General features: G+C 34.3%; 1 protein-coding gene across 6 annotated transcripts in view; it reads right to left on the bottom strand.

The window, feature by feature from the left end:
- The window catches only part of pclob (piccolo presynaptic cytomatrix protein b), a 121,011-nt gene extending 103,601 nt beyond the window's left edge, over nt 1–17,410 (bottom strand). For 5 of the 6 annotated variants that reach the window (XR_012394303.1, XM_009293458.5, XM_017352021.4 and 2 more), the window contains exon 1: nt 2,384–2,461. The gene's annotated coding sequence lies outside the window, so the exon portion shown is untranslated. Of the gene's footprint in view, nt 1–2,383; nt 2,462–17,207 lie in introns of those variants that run through there. The other variant, XM_021467758.3, reaches the window with a different exon arrangement.
- Between the last annotated feature and the right edge of the window lie 464 nt (nt 17,411–17,874).

Here is a 17,874-nt window from a genome sequence, read left to right as displayed (position 1 = left end):
GAATGTGCATAAATTCAACAGCGAGTAACACCATATGTATGATAACATGAATATTTACTGACTTCATAAACAAAAACATTTATTGAGTTACAATTGTATATTTCTTTTTATATTTGCCTAAAGCAAAACTGGATAAAACGAAGATAATACTTTGAAATATTTATTTTCAGACATGCTCTATTTAAGTGAACTTCAAAGAGTGTGAAATCCTAAATGCAAGAACATGAATAACAGAATAAACAAAAGAAGTAATCTTTGCATTAAGAAAAATGGTTGTCATAGCAGTGTTTGTGGATGGGAGAATTCGTCAGCTTGGAATTATAAGGTTCTATCAGCGTTTGAATGATTTTGAGATATTGAGCTTCAAAGTATATAGCAAACAGTATATGTGTAACATTTGTTTTTTAAATAAAAAATCTTAAAATGTAAACAACTTATAAAAAACATCCCATGATGTAAATAAGTTGTAATTTAGTAAGAATATGTCACTAACTCAATTTTGACAAAAACTACAGATAGTCTTATAATTCTAAGGTGATGAATTGTCATTTACCCATGACCTGCAGTAAGCACATCCATTATAAATAAAATAAATGGACCATATCATTAGCCCTCACAGTACATTTGCTCTTGCAGTGACATGCTATGCCTCAAATAAAATGGTTTATTAGAGTCAACTATTTTAATTATACATGCAATAAAAAACAGTAATTCTATTAAATATTATTTCATTTTTGCAGAACAATTTTGTAAGTGAATGCAATGTATTCCTGTTTCAAAGCTGATTTTTCAGAAATAATTAGCCCAGTCAAATGATCCTTTAGAAATCAATCTAATGATCCTTCAGAAGACTCTTAAAATTGTTAACAATACTGAAACAGTTGTGTCTTTTTATCATGTGAGAAAACCATGACAAAATACTAAATATAACATTCTTAAAGAAACAAATACACGCACATATAGCTAATTTTAAGAAAATGTGGTTATTGTAAACTTCAAATATACATATTAGAAAGATTTATTAAAGATCATGTCATGCTGAAGACTTAAGCAATGATGCTGAATATCAGATTTAAATCACATGAATGACAGTTGCAAGATATTCAGAAAGAAAACAGCTAGTTTAAATGCTTGTTTATTTGGAAAAGTGTACTGTTTTCATTATTACTGCTTTCTTAGCAAATTAATAGAGCACTGGTGAGCAGAAGAGTATTTTAAGAGCAACCAATTTAAATGGTTTTAACTTTTGACTTAATATTACCACTAAATTGTTCCAAACAACATATTTATGGGATGCATAAAATATTACATAATTGCTATGTTCCAAAACATGAACAGGATTTTTGAAATGTCGATGTTCATGATATCTGATAACTACCTACTGTATAACAATTGACAATCCTAGTGACAATTTACCAATCCTACACACCTGTTGTTCACTCACATGTAACACATCTTAAAAATCTAGCATGAATGGCGATGATTTTGCGAGAAAAGCATGACTGCATTTCCCTGTAATTGACTGAGTGTTTGGACGTTTCCCTTCAGCACCTTGGACAGCGCTCTATATCCTGCATCACGTCTCTCTGCCTTTCAGCGTGAAATACAACACGCCATACCATTCACAGCAGTAACTCTATGCGGACACATTTATGACGAAGAACTGTAATGTGAGTTTTCCGTGCGTTTGTTTTTATTTATTTCTTTATTTTATTATTTATTTAATCAAGTGTTTTTAATAGTAGCATGCGCTGTCATTATAGTAGAAACACTGTATAATTAACACGGTCTCAACATCAACGTGTTCTTCTGGCGATTTTCCAGCTTTGCTCCTTAAAAAAACATCTATATTGCCCATCTACAGAAATACTCCATCACATATATCAACCTCCTTTGCATATGTAAAAAATATATATAAAAAATGAGGTTTTAAAATCTTAATTTAATGTTTCTCTATTAAAATGTTAGACCGTATTAGTTACAACTCGAAGGCTATGTTTTGCTGACCAAAGGACGTTGTAGTATTATAAGCTGGTTATTCGATACGAGGTTGTAGATGATCAATCCCTGACAGTCACGATCTGCAGCAATCACAATCATCTCCCCACATAACATACATCCAGTCAGAAAATCCAACGGTAAATGGTGAGAAATAGAGGATTTCCTCGCTGTCCTGGTCATGATGCATTCGCCCTTGATCAAACCCTGTCGGAGGATTTCCCATCCTCATCACTAACACCGCATCCGTCCATGCTGTACGAGAGCATCAAGAAGCCGAAAGCATTTCCAGACTCAAAGTATGCCTTTACAACCACACACACCAAAATCATCCAAGGAAAAACGTGTTAATTTTCATCCAAAAGAGGTACAAACAGCGTCATACCTTACAGCGCGCGAGCATTTCTGTTTATTCCCCCATTGCTGTCTCTAGTGTTGTTTGGTGATCGGCTGTTCGGCGTCTAGGATGGAGGTTACGAGCATCTGAGGGCATACCCGCTTCCACAATCTCCCCGTCTGCGCATGCGCCGCACAAAACAGGTGATCAGAATACATCACCTCGTGAAAATTGAATTTAAAGAGACATAATAGGACAAGCTGTCCGCTATTAATCGGCTTCTGATTGTTTAAACTTATGTAAAACGTTGGTTGTGCAAAATCACTTATATTATTATTATATAGGCACATATATTATTATGTATTACAGTTGAAATCAGAATTATTAGCCCCCTATTGATTTTTTTCACATTTATTTTGTTCCTTTTTAATTATTTCCCAAATAATGTTTAACAGAGCAAGGAAATTTTCACAGTATGTCTGATAATATTCTTTTTCTGCTGGAGAAAGTCTAATTTGTTTTATTTCGGCTAGAATAAAAGCAGTTTTTAAGTTTTAAAAAACATTTTACGGTCAAAATATTTGGCCCCTTTAAACTAGCCAATATAATTTTGATAGCCTACAGAACAAACCATCATTATACAATAACTCGCCTAATTACCCCAACCTGCCTAGTTAACCTAATTACCCTAGTTAAGCCTTTAAATGTCACTTTAAGCTGTATAGAAGTGTCTTGAAAAAATATCTAGTCAAATATTATTTATTGTCATCATGGCAAAAATAAAATAAATCAGTTATTAGAAATGAGTTATTAAAATTATTATGTTTAGAAATTTGTTGAAAAAAATTTCTCAGTTAAAAAGAAATTTGGGAAAAATAAGCAGGGGGCTAATTTTTTTTTGGGGGGGGGGGGTAATTTTGACTTCAACTGTATATAGGTATTATTATATAGGCACAGATATAAAAAAAAAATAAACAATAGAATCAGAATATTCTTTCACACTAAAAACGTAAAACTTGGAAAAAAAAGTTAATGAGGTAATTTACAACACACATTAAATTATATATATATATATATATATATATATATATATATATATATATATATATATATATATATATATATATATATATATATATATATATATATATATATAAATCTTTTGAACAAATATAATGTTTTATTAACTAAGTTTATACACTGATTTGAATAACACTACAAATAAAAAGACAAAAGGCGCTATGCAAATATGTGCACAGTGACAAAAAAAAAACTAAACAAAAAAATGTGCTTGAATAAATATACTATATTACCCCAACCCTCTACTGCACGCATTATGATAGATCTATATAACAAAACAGTTCACTATTTTCCTTTTCATAGAATGGCTTAGCTTCTAGTGCTGTAAAATAATAATAATAATAAAATAATAATAATAATAATAATACAAAATTGGTACTTTATGATATGCTGCCATACAGTATAGCTACAACGTCCAACAGTGGATCAAACTTAGAAATTTCAAATGTAGACCTTTCCTTACAATTAATATTTTGTTGTTTGAAATTATTTAATTGGTGTTGCAGTATTATAAGCTTTAACACAGAACGTATGAATGACACACATACTTTCCAACAACAGCTATCCCAACAGCTTTGGTCTATTCCATTCTTTTTTGCTGAATATTATTGAATTATAATAATTATGATTATTGTATTATCATGTATACATGTATACAGTAGGTGTAAATATTTCCTCCAGTAAATATTATAACAAATCTAATATATTCAAATGCATCAGAATAATGTAGCTACCAGCAAACAATGCATATATATTATACTACATACTATACTATTACACCTGTCTTGGGTTTCAGTGACCATGAGAATGATGCAGATTGGGCATTTGAACAGAGCAGTCATGGAGATAGTTCTGACATGAGTTGATCCTTTGTTTTTACTGACGTTTTCATTTGCATTCAGCAACTAATCACAATATACGCCAGTCTGTCAGAAATCGCGCCACAGAAAAATACTGTATGTCATGTGACTTAACCAAAGCACATCATTGGCTAAACTAAGGTCTTCTCTTTCCAACAAAAAAAATATATATAAAAAATTAGAGCGTTGGTCTTAAAGAAACAGTGGCTGGGAAATGAACATATCATGTTGACATATGGCAACACCATGCGCTAGAGGGCTAATGCCACAGTGTACACAAAAGAGTATTAAATAACACCATCAAGCAATAAAAACAATAACAATAATATTAACAATTTAGCTTGAATGGATGCACTGGATTCATGCTGCTGCAACATCTGGTTTATGTACTGTATGCTAATTTACAAGGTCAAATAAATTCTGTGTAAATGCTGAGCCTGTGGCAATGACCTAAAACGGTTCACCCTCAAATCCACAGTAAACACTGATACGGTTTGACAATTCCTTCTCTCTGTGTCTCCTCCACTTTCTCTTCATGTCTGTAAACACTCACTCACATGCGGCATTATTCCATTCTCAGGCAGTGAGAAAAGCATGTTTTTCTCTGTCTGCATTTATGGGTTCTTTCTTTGCCTGGCAGGATCAGATATGGTCCTGAGAGAATCTAATGTGCTCCACTCTACTGCTAATGGTCAATCCATAAAAGAGCATCAGTGCCGCCATGCCAGCACCATTACCTGAGTCGTGCTGGCCCATTTCTCTTAAGAATGGAGCTTTTGACAAATATTTCAATAACTGGCCAATTGTAGATCTATATTTTCAGATACTGTCATACACCGCAAAAACAAACAAACAAACAAACAAAGAAAAGAAAACAATTATACAATGTAATATTTTGTCTCGCCAGTGGAATGTGCCCAATAAAAGGGATGGTTCACCCCAAAAAGGAAGACTGTGTTATCATTTGCTTACTCTCCACAGTGTTGTTCTTGCAATGGAAGCCAATGGTTACCATTAATTGTTGGGTTACCAGCATTCTCCAAAACAAATTTATGAAAGCTTAAAATAACTGGAGAGTAAGTATACGTTTTCATTTTAAATGAACTACCCCTCTAAAGCTTATTGTATTTTGTCAGAGATCTAATTGTCATTTTATTACATAACAATACAGTTATGTCAGTTCTGTCAAGTTAATAACTTAACATATGTTTGGTTTCATGCAATGTATCATCATAAAAAAATACCTGAAACATATAATTCCCCTACTAAAGATGTGGCATTCAAAGAAATGAGAAAGGCTTCCAGATTACTCAGACATCAACATTGCAAAATACATTCCATGTTCATCATTTACTTTTTAACTGAATTGTTTAAAAATGTTAACAAAGATTGTGGTTTAGCATAAAACTAGATAAAATAATAACAATACAAAGAAATAACAAGAAAACTAAAACCATATTTTGAAAATGATACAGGAGATTCATAAACAACAAATGACAAACAAAAAAATCATTGATTGATGGACCAAATTAAACAAAGGAGCAAACATCAACTCAAATAAGGGCCAAAACAAATCTAATCAAATAATGAATAGTACATAAAACATATTAATGAACAATACCAAACAAACAAACAAATGAACAAACAATAGATTGAACAAATGAGTGAACTATACATCAAACAAGCAAATGAACTATATAACAAAGGCATTAATAAACAATAGATCAACCAAACAAATAAACACATGAAGAAGTAATAACAAACTAATGAACAAGAGTAAACAAAGGAGTGAACTACAGATCAAACAAATGATTGATGCATCAAAGGCATGAATAAACAATATATTGACCAAACAAAGAAAAACAACTAAACAAATGATAGATTGAACAAATTTAACAAATTAGTGAACTAGATCAAACAAGTGAATGACTGATATCAAACACATGATTAAACAAATCAAAAAATCAATCAATCAATTGATGAAATCAATCAAACCAATGACCAAACAATCAAACAAGTGGACAACATATAGAACCAATGATAAACAATAGACAGCAAAATCCTTTGAGTAAAAGTTACTCAGTTCAGCGAGCCCCTCTTTAAATAAGGGCAAACAGGTTAGTAAAAAGTAATGCTGCTATTTTGGAGTTGCTTAATGATGCTCTGCTGAGATTTTGAGAGATCCAATGTATTATATTCAGCTGATTTCATCTAAGTGACTGAAGTCAGTTATACTTCGGTGTTTTTCTTCTGTGTTTCTGTTTATAAACAGCAAACGTTCATCATCAGTGCTCAATCATCACTTATTTAATCCTTTCATTGTCTCATTTGCTTGAGGAACTTTACCTCAATTTAGAGATGGACCTAAACTACCATCTAAACTGAGTAACTTATATTCAGAAGAGTTTGCTGTGTAGATAAAACGAGGGCAAGCAATACAACAGATCCAACCAAACAAACCACAGATCAGTCAAACAAATGAACAACAAGCAAACAAAAGATAAACAAAAAACTAAATAAACAATTGTTTGATTGAACTAAAATAATAGTTCATAAAAATAGATAGTATAACCAATACACAGACAAATAAGCAAACAACATGAAGCAAGCACATGAACAAACAAATGCACTGTAATAAAATGTCATTCATTCATTTACTTATCAGCTTAGTCCCTTAATTGGTCAGGTATCACCACAGCGGCATGAACCGCCAACTTATCCAGCATATGTCTTACGCAGCGGATGTCCTTCACTGGGAAACACCCATACACACACTTTCACAAACATAAACTATGGCCATTTTAGCTTATTCAATTCACCTATAGTGCATGTCTTTGGACTGTGGGGGAAACCGGAGCATCCAGGGGGAAACCCATGCGAACACGGGGAGAACATTCAAACTCCACACAGAAATGCCAACTGACCCAGCCGGGGCTCGAACCTGTGACCTTCTAGCTGTGAGGTGACTGTGCTACCCACTGCGCCACCGTGATGCCATTAATAAAATGTGGCTGCCCTACATTATTAGGTTGAATCAAATTAACCTAAGTGATTTAATCTAACCTCAGTTGGACTGACTTAAAACATCAATGAAAAATATGTGCAACTTAAAAAAATAAGGTTAAAATCTAATTAACTTTTTTTACGGTGTTAGTCAAATGAACAAACAATAAACAGAACAAAGCAAACTACTGCTGCATTTGTATCTATCAATTAATTTTATTGACTCTGTATTTCATCTAGTGCAGACTGGCTCTCTTAAAGCCAGACTGAAAACCATGTTGGATGGAGGTCACATAAATAAGGAGCCCTTGGCTTACAGCCCGGGTGAGTTTTCTACAAGAAACGTTTGATTCAAGACAGAAGACCAAGCCTGTCACCCTGCAATGCGCTGAACAAGAGCAGTCTAAACAATCTGCCAAGACGCTACACCACAGACTGCAGATCTCTGGGGATTAAGGCCAAAAGCATAACGCCAATTTACTCCATTCCAATGCAAATTAATTCTCATCACTTTAGAGGAAGTCCACAATCACACTGAGCTATGGACATGCAATGGTTTATGGAATAATCATACATCCACTCACTGCAATGTGCAGAGTCAGAAGTTATTAAGAGGAATGTCTTTCTGCCAGCGAAGTCAGCATTTCTGAAACCATATCATTAATGGATTTCACCTGCTAAAGATAAAACATTAAAGGAATAGTTCACCTAGAATCCAGAGTTCAACACTGAACTGATATGGCATTTGGAATATAATCGTGTTATTTCATTTTTAATGAACAAAATAAGTACATTTTAAGACTACTACTACTAGTAATTTGCGTCTTATCAATAGCTTTTAGGGGCGACACGGTGGCACAGTGGTTAACACAGCTGCCTCACAGCAAGAAGTTTTGGTTATTGCATTTACCAACATGAACAAACAATGAACAACACATTTACTACTGTATTTGTTCATGTTAGTCAATGTTAGTTAATGAAAATACAGTAGTTCATTGTTAGTTCATGTTAACCCACGGTGCATTAACTAATGTTAACAAGCATGGACTTGGATGTTAATAATGCTTTAGTAAATGTTCAATTATGATTAATAAATGCTGTACATGTGTTGTTCATGTTAGTAAATGCATTAACTAATGAACCTTATTGTAAAGTGTTACGGCTGGTTCAAATCCTGGCTGGAACAGTTGTCATTTCTGTGTGGAGTTTGCATGTTCTCCCTGCACTCATGTGGGTTTACTCCAGGTGCTCCGGTTTTCACCACAGTCTAAAGACATGCGCTAAACTGTAGGTGAATTGAATAAACTAAATTTGCCTTAGTGTATGAGATGTGTGTGTGTGTGTGTGTGTGTGTGTGTGTGTGTGTGTGTGTGTGTGTGTGTGTGTGTGTGTGTGTGTGTGTGTGAGAATGAGTGTGTATGGGTGTTTACCAGTGCTGGGTTGAGACTGGAAGGGCATACCCTGAGTTAAACATATGCTGGAATAGATGATCTCTGAATTAGAAACTAAGCCAAAGGAAAATGAATGTATGAAGGAATAAGTGAACGAACCAACGAACGAACCAACGAACGATCAAACGAACAAACAAACAAATGAACAAATGAACGAGTGAACACTAGCTTTTAAGGTAGTAGTCAGGTTTCGGCATTGGGTAGAATTAAATATGTAGAATAAGATCATGGAAATACACTGCTTAAGTGCAAATAAACAGTTAATATCTTAATAATAGGCATGTAACAAGCCACCATTTAATGCTGAAAATTGGAACTTTAAAAAAGTTGTTGCGCATTTGTTGTTCTTCAAAAATTAATCAAGTTAACACACAAAACTAGTTATTTTTTCTTAAGTTTAAAGGAGTAGATATAGACAGATATAGAGTAAATGAATGACAGATTATAAAAATAGCTTGTATAACCTTTAGATTGACCAACAAGCAAAACAACAGATGACATAAACAAATGCACAATAACTAAACATGGCTGTCATTTCAGCTTATATTTTATATATCAGCTTATAAATAACTATTATATCATTCTTTTTCCTTTAGCTGTCCTTTTAATCATCAGGGGTTGCCACAGCGGAATGAACCGCCAACTTGTAATGTAATGTAATGTAATGTAATGTAATTTGTATTTATATAGCACATTTATTGTATATGGCCATACACCCAAAGCGCTTCACAATCATGGGGGGGGGGGGGGTCTCTCCACACCACCACCAGTTTGTAGCATTCACTTGGATGATGCGGTGGCAGCCCTGGATAACGGCGCCAGTGCATTCACCACACACCAGCTATTGATGGAGTGGAAAGACAGTGATAGAGCCAATTCAGTGGATAGGGATGATTGGGAGGCCATGATCGTAAAGGCCGATTGAGGGACTTTTCTCTTTTACGAGAAGTGCCATGGGATTTTAAATGACCACAGAGATTTAGGACCACGGTTTAATTTCTCATGCGAAAGACAGTGCCCACTGACAGTGTAGTGTCCCCTTCACTTTTACTGGGGTATTAGGACTCACACAGACCACAGGTTTGGCCTCTCTAACACCACTTCCAACAGCAACCTAGTTTTCCCATGTGGTCTCCCATCCAGGTACTGACCAGGCTCAGCCTTCAGTGAAGGGATTTAGCTTTAGTGAGTAACCGGTCTTAGGCTGCAGGGTGATATGGCTGTGGTATCCAGAATATGTTTTACACAGAGCATGCCTTTACAGCTGTAACCCAGTAAGCTGGGAAACACCCATACATACTTAGACACACTTATACACTATGGCCAATTTAGTTTATTCAATTCACATATAGTGCAAGTCTTTAGACTGTGGGGGAAAGCGGAGCACCAGTTTGTTCTTGTTCTTCAAAAAAAATAATAATAATAAATTATAAGTTTAAAGGTATCATTAAACTGAGAATGACAGAAAGATAAATAGAACGAGAATAATTGAACAATACATAGATACATCAAATGGCAGACTAAACAAATGTGCAGTAGGCCAAACAAATAAACAAACTAAACCCGAAATAAACAAACGATAGACTGAAAAAGCTATAGATCAAACAAACAAGCAAATATTAGATCAAACAAATAATAGATTGACAAATGAACAAAGGATCAAACAAACAAATGAGCAAACAAACTGTTTATCTAACAGCTGATTAAAAGAAATGAATTATAGCTTGTATAAGTTGAAGATCAAACTAAAACAAATGACAGATCGAACAAACAAAATAAACAGACAACAGATCTAACAATCGGCTGAACAAATAGTACAAACAATTGATCAAAGCAATAATTTAAAGATTGAACAAACAAACGAGACTAAACAACATTTAAAACAGACGTGACGATCTATTAAATAATATTAAACAACGGACGGACGGACGGACGGACGGACGGACGGACAGACGGACAGACGGACAGACAGACAGACAGACAGACAGATAGATAGATAGATAGATAGATAGATAGATAGATAGATGTTCAAAATATCTTATTTTATGTGCCAATTTGTGTGTGTGTGTGTTTGTGTGTACCCAAACCATTCCCTCAATCCAACATGAATAGTTACAGTACATTAGCATGAGGTTAGTGGTTTGATGTGGAGATCATGAATTTTCATAAATTATACAAACATGCAGCAAAGTGTTATAAAAGCGCTCTGAATGAGGCAGGTTTTGAGAGCCAGCAGTCATCTGAAAACATATTATCATATTAAAGGCAAATTATTTTAGCTTTAATATGATAATGTTACCGTAAACAAGAAATTCACCCCATATCTGTGTTCCAGCACTGAGCAGGCACAATTCTGTCATTGAAGCACATGGATGAAAACAGAGAGAGAGAGAGAGAGAGAGAGAGAGAGAGAGAGAGAGAGAGAGAGAGAGAGAGAGAGAGAGAGAGAGAGAGAGAGAGAGAGAGAGAGAGAGAGAGAGAGAGAGAGAGAGAGAGAGAGTCACGTTTCCCCAGAGCCTGTGTGTGTGTTATGGTGAGGACGTGAGCGAGTCGTGCATGACTTCAATCCCCCACAATTCACTCTCCCACTCGGCCCGCGCGTCATGTGCTGGGGGAGGGATGTGTGTGCACGCGTGTGTGTGTGGCTGATTATGTGTTGCGTCATGCGTGGGGAAGTGTAAACACTAGGAAGCTGGAATCATTTTGCCTCTCCCACCGTTTGTGTATGTGTGTGTGTGTGTGTGTGTGTGTGTGTGTGGTACACATGACCAGATTGGATTGAATATTCCTCTAGACATGGTTACAGCACATTTCTCACTCAGAGATGCATTTGATTGCTCAGATGTTGCACTTTCAAAGCTAAGGAGACAGAATGGATGTCATTCTCCACAAAATTTCAAAATCAAACATTTCAAAAGAAACAACTCCCCTACACTAAGAAAAATGGCATTTGTTGCTTGTTCAGGCTACTTATTTAAATTGAGTCGAAACAACACCATTCCTAAATGTTTTTTTGGAGGGGGCAACTTGCTTTATGCTCAATTTACTTAAATTAGTTAAAACTATTAAGTTAACTTAATCAATTTGTGTTGGGCAACATAAAGAAATTGTGTGGAAGCCAGCATTTTTTACAGTGCTATTGAGAGTGTTACTATTTGTTTATCCATTCAGCTGATCTCTAAGTCTAGCGGGAGCACTTTTAGCTTGGCCTAGCATAAATCATTTAGATCTAAATCTTATTGCACCATTAGCATCTCAGTTAAAAATTACCAAAAAAAAAAAAATACTTTTGATAATTCTCTTATTTAAAGCACTTAGACTGATGGAAAAGGAAAAGGGTGCTGTTTTAGGTTCTAGTTTGATATGTCTAGGAACTATACTCTCATTCTGGCGTAATAATCAAGAGACTCTGCTCATGTACCATGGCTGCAGTAGGTACAATGATATTATGCAGCACTTTTACCCAGTTATCTATCTACCTTGCTGAGGACTACTTTCAGGAGCTGCATAATATCATTGTGAGTGCTGCAGCCGTGGTACAGCAACTAAGTTCCAAAATTATTATGCCGGAATGAGAGTATAGTTCCTTTCCATTTTGGCCCAGAGAATATCAACTTTTCATTAACTTTTACAGTTTTTTCCAACTGCTTACACACAGAATCTTTTCTTGTTACACGATTTCTGAAACCTCTCATTCAAAATGCAAAACACAGCAAATCTTCAAAATCAGAAGCTGTTTCTCAGCCTTGAACTCGGTTTTCAATTGCATAAAACACTTTTTTTTCAAAACTCTACACACAACTCTCTGCCTAAAACACAAAAGCTAACAAGAATCCATTTGCTTTCCTTTTACAAACACAACCAATCAAAATGCTACGCCTATTTCACACACACACACACACACACACACACACACACACACACACACACACACACACACACACACACACACACACACACACACACACACATACACATACACACACATTTGATAGCTAACCAATCACTGCTTTTGTCTAGTATAGGCCAAAGGTAATGGGACACTGGGCTGTTCAGGTCCAGAAAAAAAAAAAAAAAAAAAAAAAACAGTTTTCCACCTATCTACAATTTGTAGATTTGTACCCCATTTTTTCCTTTTCTAAATCCTAAAAGAATAGAGGAATTCTTCTGAGCCTAGCATTGTAAAGTGTATAATGACCAACCCTATGCCCACATGACGCTTTTCCAGACTCTCTTCACACACAGTTGTGTTCTTTACTGTTTTCTAAAGACACACTTTTGCTTTCAATGTTCAATTTAGTATTTTGGTAATAATTTAGAAAAACTCTCTGTTATAATTAATTAATATATCATTAATAAACTGTTGTTTAATGAGTTATAAACGACTTGTTCAATAATAGTTAATAGTTTGTTAATTGTTTATTACTGTGCCTTATAGAGCCAACAGATAACTTACAAGCTGTTAGTTAAGTTATAAATGACTTGTAAACTGTATTTTAATGATTTATAACTATACCTAATACTTTATTAATAGACCATGAACAAGCTGTTAGTAAAATACTTACTAAAGACTTAAGTATCAGTTATTAGTTTATATATGTTATTGGGACGTTATTCTAGTTGCAACTATTCTTCATTTATTAACTGTTAGTAAACAAGCAATAGTTGCAACTTTAGAAAAACGTCCCGATAACATACATAAGCGAATAACTAACACTTAACTAATAATTTAACTTACACTTTATAGATCCATTGTTCCTTGTTTGTAAACCATCTACTAATACCAGTGAAACTTTGTAGAACAGCAAATGGATGGAAATTTGATGTTATATTTAAAATATAAAATGTTTGTACCCACTCATAAGCTTTTCAGTGTGCTGTATTTTACCAAAGAAACTTCACAGATGAAATATTAAACATTGTGTTTAATGTATAGAAACACACACACTGAGCCATCATATGGCAGAACAGCAGTATACAACAGAATAAAAACCCACACTGAAAAAAGTTTTGCATGCAGAACTGTTGCAAACTATTTATTTGTGTTGAATTTAAACAAACAAATTAAATGTAATAATTATTAACTTAATTTTTTCCTAAATTCAGCCCAAATAAATTGTTTACAACCACTTAACGTAAAAAATTTAAGTAAATCCAAGGAATTATCTTTGAAAAATTTTTTTCAGTGCATGAGGTTTTGGCACTTTTTGTGCTAAAAAAAAAAATATTAAAGTTCTACAAAAGATTTACTGGTGTTATTATATGGTAAACATCTAATGGTAAACATCTAAACTACGAACAACTGATCTGTAAAGTGTGAGTTAATATATTAGTTAAGTGTTCACTTAAGTATGTTATTGGGACACTTTTCTAAAGTTGCAACTATTCCTCGCTTATTTAGTTAATAAATGAAAAATAGTTGCAACTAGAATAACATCCCAATAACATATATAAACTATCAACTGATACTTAACAAGTCTTTAGTAAGTGATTTACCAACAGCTTGTTCATGATCTATTAATAAATTATTAGGTATAGTTATAAATCATTAAAATACAGTTAACGAATCATTTATAACGTGTTAAATAACAGCTTGTAAGTTATTTATTGGCTATCTATAAGGCATAGTTATAAATAATTAACAAACTATTAACTATTATTGACCAAGTCATCTTTAACTCAATAACTAATAGTTTATTATTGGACTATTAACAAGTTAGAATGGATAGTTATTCTAAAGTGTTACCACTATTTTTATTTTACATTTTTACATAAAGTATGTTTATGATTTTGGCCTTACACTGTACATGATTTCCGTTTTTTTCATGTCATTTGTGTTAACAGTGTACCTTTTATTTTACTTTTAGAACAATAGTGTTATGAAAGAAGTGTTTGCCATTTGATGCCAATGCTTGATTCTGATGTGTGTTTATGGCATTTTATATGCAGTGTTACATTCTGAGGTAGATGTGAGGCATTTTGCATTTTGTGTGTGCAGTTTTGAGAATTGTGTGTAGAGTTTTGAAAAAAGATGCTGTTTTAAAATTGTAAGAAGTTGGAAAAAAAACTGTAAACTGTAGATGTAAACTTATGAAAGAGTAAAGAGCTTTCGATTTAGAACAATATGTTGACATGCTATATCCAAAAGTGTTATACAATGATAGAAGCATTTGTCATTTGATGCAAATGCTTGATTCTGATGTGTGTTTCTGGCATTTTGAATGCAGTGTTATATTTTGAAAAAGTTTTTGCGTTTTGCATTTCATGTGTGCAGTTTTGGGAATTCTGTGTAAAGTTTTGAAAAAAGGGGACGCTGTTTTGGAAGCAGTTTGAAAATTGTAACAGATTGTAGCCCACACATTATATGAGAAATTTTAAAAGACACAAATGAGATACGAGGCATGCTGGTGTTAGGAATTCAGAGAAAGATTTAATGAATAATATTTAAATTTGCGATGATACTTCTGACTTTTGATTGGGCAAAGCAGTGGCGTAGTAGGTAGTGCTGTCGCCTCACAGCAAGAAGGTCGCTGGGTCGCTCAGTTGGCATTTCTGTGAGGAGTTTGCATGTTCTCCCTGCGTTTGCGTTGGTTTCCTCCGGGTGCTCCGGTTTCCCCCACAGTCTAAAGACATGCTACAGGTGAATTGGGTAGGCTAAATTGTCCGTAGTGTATGAGGGTGACAGGCCTAGACGACAGGCCGGCCAGAATGTGTAAAAATAAAGGAAAAAAAGTCTTTATCATATGGACAAGTCTAAATGGAGGACTTGTTCCAAAGAGCCGACCCCGCAACCATACGGGACTAAGGCCAAAGAAAAAGAAGACTTCTGACTTTTGATTGCAGATTTGCTGTCTTTGCAAGTCTAAATATGATGTTAGGTAATGAGTTCTTGTTTGAAACTATATAGTCACATTGACATCAGATAGTTATAGCATGTTATTTATTAAAGACCATATATCTTTTATTATTTTGACTGAACTCACATAAAATTATATTAAAGTTTATAAGAGATGCTCAACTAGGATGCAATAATTTGATAAAAAGAACAGTGAAAACAGGAATATTGTTCAAATGTATTACAAATTAAAATAAATATTCTCTATTTGAATGTGGGCTATAATATAATTTTGTTATAATTTGTTATATCTGAAGGGGATTTTCAGCATCATTATTCCAGTCATGGGTTCGTACTTTTTTTTTTCCTCAGACGTAGTCTGGCTTATTTTATTTATAATATTACAGTTTTATATGTTTATAATTGTGAAAAGATCTTTACAAACTACTTTATCATTTTGTGGAACCACAATATTTATTAGGGTTATTTTATTGAAAGCTATAAAGCTTATTGGAGATTTTAAGCAAACAATTATTGGGAATAAAAACATTTTTGTTTAAATTGTAAATATTTTCTATGTAATTCCAGATCAAATTATTAGTCAGTGTATACTTAAAATGCATAATAAAATATACAATGCATACTTAATAAAATAAAAATGCAAACTGACCTTAAATGCAAGTTTAAATGCAAATTACTTATAAAAAAAAATGCTAAAACTATTGTATTTATTTAAAAACCATTATTTGGAATATCAAAAAATTTAGTCTTTACCCTACAGTATATTGTGGCTCCCTGATGGAGGAAAACTCTAGTCATTTCGGTGGTTTATTTCCACAGAGCTCAGTTGTTTGTTTGTGTGTATGTGTTTGAGTGATGTCTAGAGATGTAAGAGCATATCTTCGCTACTGCTTTCGGTGAGCTCTGCTGCTCCACTGCCATGTTACTCCATCAAGCATGTATAAACCTTTTGACATTTGTCATGTCCCGAAGCAAAATGTCCCCTGTTCTATCTCTTCAAGTGTCTCAGCTTCTCACTGACACAGAAATGAATGCAACAACACTGCAAAAATAAAAATCCACATATACCGAACACGAGGACACAAACCCCAGATAACAAGAAACTGACAATGACAAATACACATTCACACGTGCACTCATCAGACAAGGCCTTGAATATTCTTGACTCAGCATTTATGTGACATTTTTAAGTGCAACTGCTGATATTGTTTAGATGTTATACTAATACACACACACACAAACACACACACATGCACAGGCGAACATGCACACAAAGCTCCCAGCATGTGGAGTACAGCAGAGGGTCAGGCTGTAATCAATACTGTAACTTGATCATGCACTGTTTGCCAGTTTCATTAAATTTAAATATCTGCCCTGGAGAGGAAAAAGATGTCCAGTCCGAAAGAAAATAACCTGACAGCTAGTTCACATTGGTCAACAAACACCCCCCAACCCCCCATCATAACATCATATCATATCTGCAAGCCAAGTGTGATGTAAGCTTGCTTGTGTGAAAGTGCACAGTTGCATTTTTGTGTATACCACAGTATCCAAGAACTCATTCTAGTAAAAAATAACTACTACCGTATACTTAAATCAAATGCATGATTAAAAGCACTCACCTAATAATAGCTCCAAATCAATTAAGATTAAATGCATGCAAGAAACCAGAATCCAGTGATTGTGTTAGTCTGTGTGAATTCCTCTTAAAAAGCTGTTAAATCCACAGTACATCAGAATCTTTCAATGTCATCCATGTTCAGAGTGCCACTGCGCTGCCGCCACTAACTCTGATTTTCCCCACCACTGACCATCATCAACTATCAGCCTAAAAATACTCTTAAAGAGACAGCATCCTTTCTCTTTCTCTCCTTGTGCTCTTTGGACAACCATCCAGCAGACTAGGGACTGCCTTAATCTTCTCCTGTTGGAACCGGCCAATCAGAAGCGAGCAGGAAATCAGTAGTGATGTTTAGTGAGAGAGAGAAAGAGAGAGAGAAATAGGCAGCTGTGGATAATAGATATGGAGGGAGCATAGACAAGAATCAGCAGGAGATTATGTACTTAAAAGATCCTGACTGGTACATGGGGGGTTTGAGGAGGGCGTGGGTGGGTTTTTAAACATTAGGTTACAGAAACAAAATCACTATAAAAACAAATGCATACTGGAGCATTATATAATTTTAGTATTTTATATGATATTTTAGTGCAAGAGAATGATGAATAGAATAACAGAAGGACTGAATGATAGATAGATTAATGAAGTGATAGGTAGAGTTACAGACTGAT

The sequence above is a fragment of the Danio rerio genome, chromosome 18, assembly GCF_049306965.1.
Source record: "Danio rerio strain Tuebingen ecotype United States chromosome 18, GRCz12tu, whole genome shotgun sequence".
NCBI classification, from domain to species: Eukaryota; Metazoa; Chordata; class Actinopteri; order Cypriniformes; family Danionidae; genus Danio; species Danio rerio.
Note: the sequence above shows the minus strand (reverse complement) of the source record. Positions and strands in the feature narration are given on the sequence as shown.